Raw genomic sequence first — 17,671 nt, 5'->3', positions numbered from 1 at the left:
ATGATATTCGTTGGACAGCCTTTGGCCTCTGCGCAACCTCCATGCTCATTGCAAAATCCCAGTTCGGATTAAGTATTATTGGTGTCAACGTGTTGTCCAATGCGCATTTAACAAATTTAAGTGCGATTTATTTACTTGTAGTTTTTCATCATGCATCGAAAGCTGTATCGAGTGCCGAAAATATAATAACACTTTTTCGGTTTCTGAAACCAATCGGAGAAACTACCGAAGATGCCAAGAGTGCGCATGAAGATGAGATTCCGGGGAACCGCTAGAAGATACGGGTAGGCCTACATCACCATTACACTATAGCGTCAAAGAAATGTTTCTCAGAATGATAAGCTAGAATGATAAGCTCAATTTCTATTTTTTTTTTCCAGCCATGGCTTAATTCCGAATTGTCACCTAATTTGGGTGTACTTTGTCTTGGGTCCAATCTCTATCATGGAAAGTTTGCTATATCTTTCTAAATATAATGATTGTTTGTTCTAGATTTGTGTTTTAGCGTTTCATATTTGAAAGAACTAATGTTTAATTGCAACATTTCGAAACTACAAACCCAAACTGGGTGCTATGATGTACAAGATTGGACTACGAGTATGCATTTTACCAAGTTAGCAATAGGTATTTCCTTCATGTTGCCAATGCATGACTTTCTTTAATATACTCAAAAACGGATTTTATTATACATGTACTAGAAAGTTGTTTACGTGCATATAGGCTCCTTCACAGTCAGTTTGTGTTGTGTATGTTTACAACTGAGCCACATATAGACTGGGTTGCCGGGACTACCAGACAAAGAATCTGTTTTTGACTATAATTTGGCCTCCTATCAGTTTTACTGATAAGATGGCTAATTGATTTGACTATAATTTGGCCTCCTATCAGTTTTACTGATAAGATGGCTAATTGAAAATAAACACTTATTTTGTAAACAGATAATGCTCTGTGGTTATTTATGGATGGAAATTTAGGAAATTGCTATTAATGAAATAATTAATATATTAAACATACATTTTGCTTTGTTAACGATTAAAATCCGTTCAAAAATAAGGTTTTTAGAACATTTTGAACAATTTTGCTCTATGAAAAAGAATACTGCACCCCTGCTGATCTGACTACTGATAAGCTGTCAACAAGCATTGACAAGTAAAGTGTGACCACTAATTTACCAATAATAATGAACATTATCTGACCATTCCCTGATCTGACCAGAGCTGGGTATAAATAGTGCATGCACTACTACCAACACTAATTGATGTTGGGAGTGACACTAGTCGTCGAGGGGTGGGGGGGGATACCAGTAATTGGGGTAGATAGTGGCTTTGGTTTTATACATTTTTTGGTACGTGTAGACCAACCGGGAATCCCTGGGATTGAGTAATCAGTCTTTTTGATTAGGCCAATGAAAGTCGATTTTGAGTTCCCGTCACCGCCCTCACTTCATTTTCTGACCCTCACTTGAATTCATTATTGTGACTATTTTTAATATACTTTTGAATCTCATTAGGGCTAAACATCCATCTTCAAGTGAATGAGTGGCAAATAACAACACATTTTACATTCGTGTTAGTCATATAACGAAAGGCAGAAAAATAATGAACAATGAAAAAGTTACCTCACTTGTTTTCAGAAATTATGTGACGGGAAACTCAAAATTGACTGTTAGTGGCCTTATGATGTGATTGTAACTACCAGTAAACTATACATTGCGAATAAATATATCTAAAATTAATTACAATGCTTCAATATCAAGGTTAACAGTTACTGATAATAGATAATTGGATTGTCATGAAATGTGGTTGATATGAAATCCCTTAATTAAGCAGCAAACATTCTTAAGGTTATCTGAATATAGATTGTTGGATTGTTGTAAAACTCAGAGGATGTGATATCAATTGAGCCGTTTGTTACAAGTATGAATTAAATGTAGACCAATTTAGCACACATTTTCCAATTCAGCTTTCGACATGAAAATTTTGAGTATTTCCTAGTATGTCATTGGTGGTATTTACCAATAAATGCCAATATTTAGCACCCGGTTAGTTGTGCCAAACATTCAAATTTACTAGCTTTCCAAGTACTTGCAATGCAAAATTATGAAACATGATCTTCATCCATGGCGTTGTCTTTTTAAAGACATTTCTTGTTTGCGTTTAAAATACTCAGCGCAATTATCAATAGAGGGCTCCAACCATTGCCTTTTGCAGGTTTGCTGCGCTCAAAGAACTAGCTAGAGAGGGCACTGTATACCTACATCGGTATTTGGGGAGGGGGGGGGGCAAGATTGAACCATGAACCAAAATCATTTTAAAAGATCACACATTGCGTATTTAATTTTTTTTCCTATGTATTTCAGTATAGTAGGCCTACAATAAGTCATGCTTCGAATTTATTTCAACATGATTTTCATCCTTTATTTATGATAAAACTATGTAGACACAAAAATCAACATAAGTTCCCTTTACCATGTTTACTCTGTCAGTGATCCATGCCGGCATTAAAATATTTCAGCAATGTTTGTACAGCATTTGTTGTGGGACCTGAGACACAATAAACTTTTTGATCATATGGGGGGGTATATCTTCAATACGAAAGGTCAAAATCTTCAAATGATGGAGGGGTTTTCTTCTCAGCTACATACACTTTAAGTACATATCACTAAATCTTTCTTCGAAAATATAAATTGTCAATAATTTGCCATAAAATTTGTATTATATCTCAAATTAATATCCCTTATAATTATTCAGAATGCAATTTGATGCGTCTGATGATCGCATGTCCAACAAAAATACTGTTTAATTTAGGAATTTGTTCTTGCTTTTACAGTGCATGCATGTGTGAAATACATTACCTAAAATAATGCAACAAGATATATAAAAGTATACATTTTTGGAATGTAAATTTAGTCAAGAAATTTAAATCTAAACACATATTTGGGGTAAAAAGAAACGTTTTTGGAGAAAATGACAAAAAACACATTTTTGCCTCAAATTATTTTGGAACACACTATAGGAAAAGGGCAAATCCAAACTGTGGCTAGTTTATGTTTTTTCTTTTCATTTTTGGGGCACTTACCTTATTTATTGGAATACCCAGGCAAAAATAAATCATGGGTATTCCCAAAATTCGCTACTGGTTGCTATGCAAATCATGCCATGAACATGGCAAGACATTCCGATTATTTTGTTTTGTATGTGGCATGAACATGCCATAAAATCCTATATCATGGATTCATGGGCATGAAATTAGGAATGAAATTTGAACCCAATAAAATATAATTGATGCCCTTGAATAAGGAATTCATGGGCATGGAAGAAGAGAAAATTTGACATTGACTACGATTCATGCCATGAGTTACCCATGAATAATGAATTTATGGGCATGGAAGCAGAGAGAATTTGACATTGACCGCGATTCATGCCCATATTCGTTAGCCTACCCATGAAAATGCCCTGAACATGTCAAGGCTCTGACCAAACGCATGACACAAAAAAGCATGAAAAGGCACGAAAAGGCATATGTGAGCATGAACAACCCCATCAAAAATTCCCAAATTCACGAAAATTCATGCCCGTTGCTATCGAAAATAGAGCATGTTCTTAGCATATTCTTGGCAAGATCATGGCATGTTCATGGGCATGACTCATGCCTAATTTTTTGCCTGGGTAGGCCTATAGACCAAATAAGGTCTGTGTCTGTTTATCATTGCCAAATCAGTTGACTGCTTCAAGAGTTGTATTAATAATATGTAATTTAATGTATTTTTTCTTCAGTTTTGTATAGCCATGTTGTATTCAACTGGCGCCTTACTAGATATTGCTTTCATGCAACTTTGTTGAGTAGGCCTATTTATGTAGATGTAGATGTAGATCATATTTGGCTAAAAAGTTATTTTTGGTCCAAAAAGGTGTCATACGTTAATAGAATAATGACTGACTATATATTTTTTTCTCGAGCCGCCATATTTTAAATTGTATAGCTGCTTAGAAAAAAACCCATTTATCTCTTGATTGACAAGATTGTGAATACATCCACGGAAAATATCAAAATATCTGATGGGTTTAAGGGCTGGGATAGCGATGTTTTCACGTATTTTTGTGAGAGCACTTCAGACATTATATGATTGCATTTTTCATACGAGGAATGTCCTGATGATATCAAATAAAATTTTTTTGAGAATCGCGATATAATATTCATTTTATGGCAAATTATATTAATGAAATTTAACAGTCCTCGACGTAAATTGTATAAGTCTAATGATATGTACTTACGTGTATAATGCTGGGATTTAAAGCCGATGATCAATTGAAAATGTTGACCTTTCGCATTGAAGATATAGATTTTTCCCCAAAACACCAAAACAATTGATGTCGTTTTGGGAAAAAATGTATTATCTTCAATGAAAGGTCAAACTTTCAATTTCGGATCGTCGGCTTTTCATCCCAGCTACATACACTTTAAGTACATATCATTAGTTTACTTCGAGGACTTTTAACTTTCAAATACATTTATTTGCCATAAAGAGTGCATTATGTCTCGAATTTTTAAAAAATCAAAATTATTTGATATCAGAAGGAAATTCCTCGTATTGAAAATGCAATTCGACATGTCTGATGTGCTCTCAGGTCCCACAAAAAATACGCGAAAACGTAGCTATCCAATTAAGCCCTTAAATAAACATGATAAACAGTTTACAGATACCTTTATTTCAATATTTATGGAAATATTTTTACTTCCATTTTGTCCTACCCATGATCACCCGGGGGAGGGGCACTCCTACTTTGGAGGTGACGTCTATGTAGGGCCGTTAGTACCCCCTTTCAGCATCGCTGTCACACAAAAAAACCCATATTTTGTTATGAGCAAATGGTCTGTCACCCAAGGATCCCTTATAACTCATTTCGATCTGTCACCCAAAGACCTTTATTTTCCATTTGAACAGCAACGAGTCATCTATCACTGTTTTTTTAGTCATTTAGAACTAGAAATTAATTTTTCAAAGCTTATTTTGGTTCTCACCCAAAGGCCCCATTTTAAAAAGGTCACCCAACATGCCCAATGCCCCTTTAATTTAGATCCAAACAGTCCGTCTCTCACCCAATGACCCCATATTTTGTACATTTTGCCCACACCGAATGCCAAAAATCATGCTCTCACCAAATGAACCCATACTTTCCTATATGTTGCTCTCACCGAATACCCTTTACTGTGAAAGTGCCAGCCCTACACCTATGATCGTAACAACAGATTTGAGAGAGCTCTGATGGCTGTTAGGCACCACATCAAATTTGGTCCTATAGAACTATCGGTGCCCGGTTAATTAGGTACCGATGCCTCTTAACATCACTCCCTTGAGATGTAATAAAGTATATCAAGCATAATAATCAACTGCAGTTATAGTGTTATTTTTTTCTTTTAAATAAAAAAATGAAATGCACTGTACAATTATAGGGTACGATAAAAAGTGCCATCGGTACCTCTTCGAGCATTGATAGCGCTATAGGACTAAAACAGATGTTGTGCCTTAATTATTGCCCTTTCTCATCTTAGGCTCATTCGCTGCTTTCTCGCACAAGACTCCGTATTGCCAGTGGCATGCCCGATCGGACCAGTTGAACATCTCGTCCTCCGTCTGCTCCATCCTCACACAGTTTACCGGGTCGTTTCTCCCACTGGTAGACCATGAGGTGTATTCAACTGGAGTACGGTCGGAATGGAAGAGGTTTCCCCCATCAGCTGGTGACGTCATTCCCATCCATACGTCCGTTGAGTTGATACTTTCAAGCCAGCTCCGGATGTTGTCTTGTTCTTCTTGAGATTTAATGTCGACTAGATGTGCTTCAAACCATTCGCAGATTTCTTTGCCGCGTGGTTGGTCGCAGCAGGTCCTCAAAAATTGCAGTGGTTCACCCGCAGGAGTGGGTTGGAAATCCAAGTAACACTCACGTCCGATAAGCGTCCATCCTTTATCACAACCTGCAAGAAGAAATAGTGGTCAGTCTTCAGCTCATCAGTCATATTCAGAGGCGGCGTAGCCAGCCTTTTTAGTGTGTTAGCATTCTTGTGGGGTATTGTGTAAGTTGAAGCAATAGGTTGTGGGGTAAGAAAAAATAGTTTACATGACCCCCCCCCCCCGCCCCATAAGGCCTGAAACGCAGTGGCGTTCGCAGCCCCTTGCAGCTCCGTGAGTATGCCACTGCTGAAACACGCGGAAATGCTATTTCATCTCGGTGAAAAAAACCCTTCCCCACAAACTATTCGTGGTAGGTTTTTTGTATAACAAGAAATTTAGAGAATAAAGGTATTGTGTTCAGTTAATGTACCACAATGTGAACAGATATGGAATTATAGACAAATATCATTGAAATTACGAAAAAAAAGTCAATATTTTCAAATGATCGTCGGCTTTTCCTCCCAGCTACAGGCTTTAAGTAAATGTCATTAGATTTATAAATTTTACTTCGAGGAATGTCAAAAATAATTTGCCAAATAATTTAGTAGGCCTATTATATCGCGAATTAAAAAAAATCAAAATTATTTGATATCAGACATGTCAGAAGGACATTCTTCGTATTGAGAATGCAATTCGATATGTCTGATGTGCTCTCATGTCCCACAAAAATACTGTGCAAACGTTGCTATCCGAGCCCTTAACAACTGAAAATTCAAGACGAGCAACTTTTATGCGTTTAGAATAAAAGTTCTATCTTTCATTTATGTTTACGCTATATTCTCTTGTTACGAGTCGTACTTGACTCAAGGCCAAAATCACCTTTTACCCGAACTCACACGAATGCACAACACAAATACACTGTTTGATTAAGCTAACAAAATCTAAGTCTTTAATTGAAAGCTAGTTATAATTTGTACAATATATGACAACAAATGTACATACACAATAATTAAATATAATCACTCTTTAACTATTTAGTACTTAGCCAGCATTCTTCTTCTTGGTGATCATAAAGAGTTCTTGCAATGTTCTGGACGGCTGATGTATAACCATATTCTCTTGCCCTGCGAAAATCAGTGAAGTCCTTTGTACACTTGCATTGATAAATATCCTTGCAAGTAAAATCCTCACACAAAAATGGCGTTGCTTTCTCCAAACCGTTATCTCCTTGCGCTACTTTCTCCAAAAATGGTGCTATTCCCACCTTTCACACAATATCTTCAGGAAGCAGGACTGCGATGCAGTTGTCCCCACTTATATTGACAGTTGCGTTGAATCAAAACACCAGACTTCAGCAAGTCGACAGAAGAATATATATTCCTTTCTTGGAAGAAGTACGTTCTTTGACGTATTCTAGATCTTCTCCGACAACACTGGCAAATAGTAGTACTTTGACTACATAAAATATTTCTGGTTTGCAATTTCCTTTCTTTGAAGGAATTGGACTGTAAGAATATTAGCTAGCTAGCCCAGATCAACACTATCAACTGTGTCAATAATTGTGTTTACATTTTCTTATATATCAAGCACTGGGAAAAACCCCATAATATCAATAGGCTATTACTACCTCCACACTATTCTGCAGTCTGAGAAATTCCCAAGTCTTAATTATATTATTAACCTTTCACATTTCATCACTTCCTGAGGGGAATCCCGTGACATCATCTTCAATTTACAACCTCAGGGGTATTCCCATATGATCCAAAATTAGAAATGATTCCATTTGTTTTTGACCAAGTTGATGCAAGAAAGGGGAATCCCTAAAATGTCTCATAAAATAAATTTTAATTGTACACAGAGATAAATCATCAAATTAAATTACTCAGGGCACATCACACTCTATTCTTATTCAAGTTATTATATGCTTACTAAGTTGTGCCGAAGAGTAGGCAGCAAGACAGAGAACCAGAAGAGCGATCTTCATCTTCAAAACTGCGTTAAACTGTAATACAAAAATAGGTAAGGATTGAACAAGTTAGTAAGATTGAAATAGTTAAGAAAGAATTTTTGTATTCTTTCTTAACTATTTCAACCTTAAGGCGGACCCCTGGACCCCACACATTAGTCGCTCCGCTCGCTTTCCTAGCTACACTCCACTTGTCACTATTTTATCTTGCCGGTTCTTAGAGTTCTCGGGGCAAATTGCCTCCCCCACCCGAAATTTTTCAGAGATAAAATGGGAACGGCAAAGAGTAAAGAGTGCACAAAACATCTGTGCCAAAAATTACCCCACACCTGACCTGCCAATGGTGGTTGTCCCCCTCCCTTCGACGTACCAAAAATGTTCCCACCCCCTGTGTGTCAAAAAATCGTTGTCCCCCTATAATTCACCACCACGGGGTACACATATTTATTGTACCACCCCTACAAGATGACGTGATTCGTAATTTCAAATGTCTCAGTGCCTAATGCACACCGACATCGCCCGGTTAATAATTACATTATACAGCAGAGACACTGAAATGAATACCCGGGATCGATACACGTGAATGTGCTGTGCACGATTTGATATTCAGACGATAAATCTTTGGATACCGGGGTAGAAAATGATGAATATGTGTGGTGTATACACCACAGCACTTGTGAGTGGTGGGCGTCAATAATTACAAGTGTAGCTGCATATCAAACTTTAATTTGGGCTTAAAGGAATAATTGCATATTTGTTTATAATATTGTATGGCTGACATGAAGAAGGGGGCTGGTGGTTTTCTGTAACCTTTCTCCACCCACCAGTCCCAAGTACAGGGCAATAAAAATGGAAAAAAAAAAAAAAAAAAAATGATGAATATCTCCCGTAATTGATTTAGTCTAAAGAAGCCAGATTTTGTTTCTTGTACTTGAATATATGTGTTCAACGGATATGATAGTCGTTAGCTAGCGTCTTGAGAAAGAAGCGTGCGTCTTGAACTCAAAAACTGACAAAAATATTCTGATTTTATATGTGCCGAACTATAGCGCAGCGTAGGCTAGCTGCACTCACTTTCGTGGAGGCAGTCTAAAAGCATTTCAATAGTAGTTTTTTCACTCAGATTGTTGTTTATTTATTGCTTTTTAAATAGTATGTTGTTGTATTTTTATGCGCTGTGGTCTAAACGAAATGGCGCAATATAAAAGCCCAGTGTATGTATGTATAGACGTCCATTGACCTCATCATCATGATCATGGCGTATACATGCTCACTCACACATAGAGAGGTCAATTACCAGACTATTGTCATTATGCGTCTCAACGAACAAAATGGCCATGAGTGGCTGTGGATTCAACCTACCATGGCAATTTCTGCCATGAAGATATCGGGGCGATGCACAGTGTCATCGCCCCGATATCTTCATGCTTGATTTTGAATTTTGTAATCAGAAGATTTTGCTCTTGAACACTTCAAACGAATCCAGAACGCGTCTGAACCCGGGGTCTGAACACTCAGAACCCTAGCATGACCCTCTTCTATTGTTATGCATAGTCGCCCTAAAAGTCGATCGATACATGTTGAAAATGATCAGCACAATTCAGAGATACACTTTTTTTGCTATGAAATTAATTTATCTTGCATGATTTAAGGGAGTACTACACCCCTGGTCAATTTTGTGCCTATTTTTGCAATTTTTCTAAAAATTATAGCGCATTGGTGACAAGTAAGATATTGTATATTATAGGGGCAAGGACTACAACTACTGCACTGAAAATTCAGCAACTCAAGGCAAGTAGTTATTGATTTATTGATCAAATATTGGTTTTCCTCATTTTTGACTGCATGTAACTCCACCACTGTTGTCTGAGTTGAAATAAAATTTCCAGTGCGGTAATTGTAGTCCTTGCCCCTACAGGGTGTCCCAGAATGATCTATACCGGGAAAGATGGAATTTTTTAGGTATGAAGGGCATGTTGAATGGTCATATTGTTTTGCATTTTAAGTTCTACATGTATTTAGCTTTCTCAGATTTTTAAAAATTTAAAAATTGGACGATTCTAGTAGAAGTTATAGAAGATTGCGTAAAAATGGTGAATTCTAAGTTTTGACAACGCAACCTATTTTGAAAATCTGTAACATTACTAACCGTTCAGCACAAAGTTATTTGGAAAAAGTTATGCAGGTATTTTAGTTGTGCCCTGTTCATATTTCCACTAAATAGCCGATATCTATCTATTATTTATGACGTTACGAAGCAATCATTATATGGAATTAAGGATTTGTGGCCTAATCCCATTCTCTCTTTGGCGGTAGTTTTAAATATAGTTATTGTGGTGTGAGGTCCATGTCATTTGAAATGCTTGCAGAGATCGAACTGGTTGTGGTACAGAAAAGACGGCTCCTCAATTTACTGTACAGCAGCGTGGATTTCTTTCAAAAACTTACTGGCAAACCGGCAGCTATGTTGAGACGTAAAGAAGATTCATTAGACGATAGTGTATAACGTAAAGAAGTTTGACGAGCACGGAACTGTCAGGAATCGGCAGAGTGAAGCTTCAGGTGCTCGTAAGACTGTAAGAACTAGAGCGAACATTGCAGCTGTCCGGCAAGCTTTAAGGCGCAACCCCAACAGTAGTTGTCGTCCACACATCCCACGTTCTTCATTTAATCGTATCGTGCCATTTTTCAAAGGTATGCGAGTCGTTTTTCATCGATTTTACATTATTGCATGCCACGCCAAAACAAATAAAGGTAGCGTGCTGAAATTAACAGAATAAGTAGGAGACATTTTCAACATCATAATGCTGGTATCAAAAATAGATACACTGCCCGTCTTCTATTTTTAGTTATTTTTGCAAACACGGTAAAAATCATTCTGGGACACCCTGTATAATATACATATCTTACTTGTCACCAATGCGCTATAATTTGTGAGAAAAATGCAAGAATAGGCACAAATTTGGACAGGGGTGCAGTACCCCCTTAACGGTGCTTAGATTCTATATTTTATACGAGATAATTGATATGCTTATTATTTTAATTACATCTAGGCCTATAACTTTCAAAGTATAGATGTTCACATCCTGTGATTCACAATGTTTCTCTATGCTTACTTTGCGTTAAATTTGTCAGTACAACATTTAGTATGAATACAGAAGTAAACTAGAGCTACTGTGGCTCACGAGCCACGAATGTCAGGCGATGACTTCTGATTGACCTCATTTGACCTTTGACCTCGGGTAAACGTGAGTTGACTACTCATGCTCTCTCAAATCAAGGGTAATTTGCATCACATTTAAGCCCAATCGGGCCTATTTTAACATTTGACCTCATTTGACCTTTCCTGTCCTGTAACCTTGGATGACCTTTACGGTTTTATACTCCCCAAGTGTCAGGGATCATTTCCGCAAGTTGTTAAAGCCTGATCGGAGCAATATTTAATTTGACCTGACCTTTGACCTCAGATGACCTTTATGGTTTCATACTCCCTAAGTGTCGGGGATCCTTTTCCCCAAGTTACAGCCCGATCGGAGCAACTTTAAATTTGACCTGACCTTTGACCTCGCATGACCTTTTTAGTTTTATACTCATGAAGTGTCAGAGATTGGTTTCCCAGAGTTACAGCCCAATCGAAGCAATTTCAAATTTGACCTGACCTTTGACCTCACATGACCTTTGCGGTTTTATACTCCCCAATTGTCAGGGATCATTTTTTCCAAGTTACAGCCCGATCGGAGCAACTTTAAATTTGACCTGACCTTTGACCTCGCATGACCTTTGTGGTTTCATACTCCCCAATTGTCAGGGATCCTTTTCCCGAAGTTACAGCCCTATCGGAGAAACTTTAAATTTGACCTGACCTTTGACCTCACATGACCTTTGCGGTTTCATACTCCCCAATTGTCAGGGATCATTTTTTCCAAGTTACAGCCCGATCGGAGCAACTTTAAATTTGACCTGACCTTTGACCTCACATGACCTTTGTGGTTTCATACTCCCCAATTGTCAGGGATCATTTTTCCGAAGTTACAGCACTATCGGAGCAACTTTAAATTTGACCTGACCTTTGACCTCACATGACCTTTGTGGTTTCATACTCCCCAAGTGTCAGGGATCATTTTCCCAGAGTTACTGCCCCATCGGAACAGCTGTAACATTTGACCTTGGATGACCATAGCTGATGTTTCATGATCCCCTTATGATTATTATACAAAACTCCTCTTGTTATCAGATAGCTGTTTCCCTGCACAAGGTATCTGCCAAATTGCTGCCTCTAATGATAGCTGCTTCATTACATTTCACGCAAATATTTTCACAAAATGACCCTATTAAGCCTTACATGAACTTTGACCCCAATCTGTGGTACAACTTATTTGAAGCTTGGGCCAGCGGTTCTTGCTGACCATGTTTGGTGGTCATAGCATGTCATTTAAAGGAGAAGTAGCATTTTTAAGATTTTCACAAAATGACCCCTAATAACCCTTACATGACCTTTGACCCCTATCTGTGTAGAAGTTATATTAAGCTTGGGTCAGTGCTTCTTGTGGCCAAGTTTGGTCATTATTATGCTTTGAGAATCTGCCATCCTATACTTTATACACATTTTTTAAAACCAATTATTCTGGATATTGGCGACCAATTTCACCTGAACACGGAGGTCTCTGCATCAGCTTGCAGTCCACGATCACCATACATGTAGTGTATAGATATCGTACCACCGTTTAGGCGGTTACAGAATATAATCGAGAAATTTAAAATTTAGACCAAAAATCACATTTTTGACCAAAAATCTCATTTTGACCAAAAATCACTTTTTTGACCAAAATCACATTTTTGACCAAATATCACATTTTTGACCAAAAAACAGATTCTCAAAGCATAATAATGATAAAATTGAATGGATCCTTTCGCACGATACACAAAGATATTGGTCTCGCTGTGAGTTTAAAAGATATCGTGCTCGGCTATCGCCTCGCACGATATCTTTTAAAACTCACAGCTCGACCAATATCTTTGTGTATCATGCTCAATCCATCCAATTTTATATCAAAATTGGTCCAAGCGTCTGGCACTAGTAGCAATTTTTGGTTCTACTAAAGAAGAAAGAAGAAGATTTAGGAGCTTCACAGTATATCAGGCGGATAAATCCGCCTGACATAATTTATATACTTTTGTGTGTTGGTATTTATGAATACAGAAGTAAATTTATATACTTTTGTGTGTTGGTATTTATTTATGAATTCATTTTCCATAGGTCATATGACAACTCTCCTATTTGGCACCTTTTTGCCGCTGATATCTGATGCTGCATCAACCGTTTAGGGGCTGTGCAATAATTATGAGCCCTGGGGAAGGTAAAATGGGGGGGCAAGAAATTTTTGGCGAGCCGAAGGGGGCAAGCAATTTGTGGCAAACCGAGAGGAGGGGCAAGCGATTTTTGGCACACATTCACGGGGCGCCTTTTAAATAAAACGCTCTAAAAAGGCTTAGGATAACAGTACGGAAACGCTTAAACATGCAAATTTTCCTGCTCGTTGCGCTCGCAGACCATTGCAAATTGGACTCCCAAAAAATTGTCATGTGCAAAGGGGGGGGGGGTGGCAAAGATATTTTGGCAGGCCGATTGGGGGGGGGGGGGCAAGCAATTTTTGGGGGGCAGAGAGGGGGGGGGAGGGGTTTTGGCGAGCCGTTTGGAAATCCCCCCGGGCTCATAATTATTGCACAGCCCCTTAATTGTATTCAGGTAAATATGCCATAGGCCCTAATGATAAACAAGTTGATTGATAATGCACTTTTATGCTCCAATGACCCGTTACGGCAAGTTCGCTATGCCGTCAAGTCTAGGCCTATTCAAGTCGTGCGATGTCAGGGATTTATTGTTTGTTTATTTTTGTGTTTGGTACATGTACCAGTGCAGTTTTTTTTTCTAAAATGCATTTTAATGCATTTGTGACAAAATGAGGAAATCCTGTTTTTGAGAGTTTTCCCATTTAGAAGTTACTCCCGATCCCGGGATAGCCTAGGCCTAATTAAAAAATCTTTTTATTCTTGCTCTTCATGATCTACATTTGACCTACACCTATAATAAATAACCCTTAAAATAGTCAATTTAACTAGTCGCAATCGGTTAGCAACAAATGAGTATTATTTTAAGCTGAAATAATTATGTGACCCGTTCCTGCAAAACCTGGACTATCAGCATAGGCCTACCTGATGAGATAAACCCTTAAGAAACTTTTTTTGTTTTCAAAATAGCAAAGAGCAATATGGCAATATAATTGTCTGTACTCATTTTATGCATTTTATACGGACATGAAAATGTACAATTGCGAATAAATTAAACTTTACGTCACCAGTCGACAATTGCGTGCAAGAGAGAGTTAAAAGATACATATAGGCTCAATATTATAGGCCTACACTGCAAAACAGTGTTAGGATTTTAAACACCAAATGTCACCATGTTTCTAAACATGTTTCATTTCTAAACGCCAATGTCAAATTCCAAACACTTCATTTGTTTAATTTATCCTAACACATTATATTGCATTTAAATACTTAGAACTTAGAAATGGTACAATAGTTGTTAGAAAATATTTAGGCCTAAGGGTAGCAACTATTTTAAACTGTTGCGATTTAGTAGTTCCCTGCATCTTGCGAATGGTAGGCCTACGGTAGTGAGCTTTGGCAAAAATTGCATTTATCATTTCATAGCGAATGTAGAAGAATTCAAATATCACAAATATAGATTTGTAGGTCCTGTGGTTTTTTAGTTATGTTGTAAAAAGGGCTGAAACAACAACACATTTGTAAAACGTACATAACTCATTAACAACAAGAAATCAAGCAAGTTTTCAAAGTATATGATTTGTAGAATGAACTTTTGCAAAACATCAAAGTGTTATTTTTCAATAATATATTGATAATGAAAATCGATATTTAGGCTGCTTCGACCAACAATACCGCGTCTACCCTTAACTGTTTTTACAGCGCAGACCTAATTAACATTAACAAAACATTAAGGGGGTACTACACCCCTGCCCAATTTTGTGCCTATTTTTGCATTTTCTCAAAAATTATAGCGCATTGATGACAAGTAAGATATTTATATTATAGGGGCAAAGACTACAACTACTGCACTGGAAATTTTTATTTCATCACAGACAACAGTTGTGGAGTTACAGTCAAAAATGAGGGAAAACCAATATTTGATCAATAAATCAATAACTACTTATCTTGAGTTGCTGAATTTTCAGTGCAGTAGTTGTAGTCCTTGCCCCCTATAATATACATATCTTACTTGTCACCAATGCGTTATAATTTTTGAGAAAAATGCAAAAATATGCACAAAATTGGTCAGGGGTGTAGTACCCCCTTAACATAATAAAGATTGACAAATGTTGACATATTTGGTTGTTAAATCTTGACATGTTGTTTTGTGAGAACGGGTCAACTATGGATGCGCATTGGCATCATTATGTACAAATTTACACAAAATGGGAACCTACATACACGCCCGGCATACACGATACTTACGATTTATGTATTTAAAGTATGAAGGAGGTAATGTAATGACTTACCTTAAGATATAGTTATGACGAGTCTCAATAATCAGTAGGCCAAATGGATTGTAGTTAAACCAGTTTGGAAGTCTTTGGAATGGCAATTGGTATTAATCACTGACCTGTACAGCTATTTGTTGCACTATCTCTATTATGTATTATATAAAATATTATATACTTTATGGAAACTTTTTCTAAATTGATTTTATTGCTGTGCATAGAGTGCGCCAATCATGTCATTGAAACCATTTGCCCAGTCATCACTAAACAGTAGTTCCGATTCATATTATATTTTGGGTAACAGGGAAGCTCTTTTGAAAATTTCCTAAAAATTAAAAATGTGACGTGTCATGTCTAAAGGAGACACTTTTGGGCAGGTTATCAATTTTGAGGTTTTGCTCCACAACGCAGTTTTCCCCAATGAAATCGGACATTCCTAAGCGAAGATATCTTAAGTTATGGTATTATAAAATTGGAAATTGAGATATCGGGCTTTAAAAATATTATTGACAATGTTGAGAGTAGGAATTACCTTGAAAAATGTCTAAAAAATGCAAGATGCCAGTTATATTCCAGTCTGAAACTATCAGACAATATTTTAAACTAATAACATCACAAATTCGCAACAAACCCAAATTGTGAAAAAAAATCACCCGGGCAGATTTTTGGCTATTTCTACATTTACGGTCCTGCCCAAAAGTGTCTCCTTTTGACATGACACGTCACAAATGTTTCGATATCATAGTCGGGATCATAGCCTAAAAATTAGGAGACATTTTCACACAAAAAAAGGATATAGGCCTATTTTGGGTTTCTTTCATCAAATTTGGTTTGTTTTTCACCCAAAAAAGGAACGTGACCCTATTTTGTATTTTGTTTCTCCACATCAAGTTGGTATATACCTTGCTCTCTTTCTTTTCAGTTGTTCGTATATTCAAGTTATCCGGCCGCCTCTTGTATCATTTATTGATCCTTGATGTGTTTTGTGTCCTCGTCCGTTGGATTCACCATTACCCACTTTAACGTGACCCTACTTTTGTTTGTTTGTTTACCCAGGTTGGTCCGTGAGGAACACATGCTAATCCATGGAAAACCATGGACCGTTCCAAGCTCATACAAATGCAGAAATTATCGCCCTATTTCGCTTTTAACGACTGATTATAATTGCGACTAAAAACCATGGCGAATCGTGTTAAACTTGTTTGTTTTGATTGATCTGATACATGATGATCAAAATGGTTTCATGACAGGTCGTAACATTGGTTGTAACAGTCGTACTCTTATTGATTTGATTGAATACTGTGGTTTTAATGGTAAGTGTTCTATATAACTCATATATTAATATTCATATAATATTTAAATAAGCAATACATATTCATTAGGAGCATCTAAATACACTTAATAACATGGTTATGACCAAAAGCTATATGCATAGCTATACATGGCTATACAAATTTAATGCTAATATTGAATGAACGCAGAATCAAGAATGGGCGTTTCTAGTACATACAGCGTCTGATCTGACTCTACCTGAGGACCTAGCCTAAGTCCCATGGGCTCCAAGAGTGGCTCTCCATACACACATGAACAAATACAATGACGGGTTGCCATTGCTCTCCATACACAGATGATCAAATACAATGGAGAGTCCGACTGCCATGCAAATGAGCCAAGTGCCCTCTCAAGGGTCTGCTCTGTGATATCACACTGATCTTTATGTTATTACAGCGAGGCCCACATAATGTTCAACACAAAGTGAACGATGTTATAACTTGGAGGGCTAACAAACCAACACCGCCAAATTCGACTGACGTGTGTACAACGTGGGATGCTATGAGGAAATTGAATACTCGTTGTCTGATCATGCATGTGTGTTTATGGGTTCGGATAGCGGTTACTTAGCAACTCTCGTTCCGCTTGGGTTTATTGAATACACTCTATATAAAGTCATCAATATGTCGTTTCCAGTCCTTGGTTGAACTATTGGGTTCAGCTATTAATTTTTTAAATAATTATGTTACCCCATAACATTAAAAAACTAATATTTTGATAATTAAAATAGCTGGATGCGGTATGCAGCTATTGGGGTGGTTACGGGTCGTTAAAGCTACTAACTGCGAAATGAGGATATCGAACTAGTTTGCCCGCAGGGCTTCAAAGAACCACAAACCACGAAATATGGATATCCAACTAATTTGCCCCGCAGGGCTACAAAGAACTGCTAACCGCGAAATATGGATATCCAAC

At 37.3% G+C, this 17,671-nt stretch overlaps 1 long non-coding RNA gene across 1 annotated transcript; it reads right to left on the bottom strand.

Moving 5' to 3' along the window:
* Positions 1-5,175: 5,175 nt before the first annotated feature.
* Positions 5,176-15,566, bottom strand: LOC140146302 (uncharacterized). The gene is made up of 3 exons (XR_011858222.1): positions 15,443-15,566; positions 7,826-7,898; positions 5,176-5,979 (listed from the first exon to the last, which is right to left on the bottom strand). It is a non-coding gene; the product is annotated as an uncharacterized lncRNA (long non-coding RNA).
* Positions 15,567-17,671: the final 2,105 nt, after the last annotated feature.

The sequence above is a fragment of the Amphiura filiformis genome, chromosome 2, assembly GCF_039555335.1.
Source record: "Amphiura filiformis chromosome 2, Afil_fr2py, whole genome shotgun sequence".
NCBI lineage: Eukaryota > Metazoa > Echinodermata > Ophiuroidea > Amphilepidida > Amphiuridae > Amphiura > Amphiura filiformis.
This window is presented reverse-complemented; position numbering and strand designations above follow the sequence as displayed.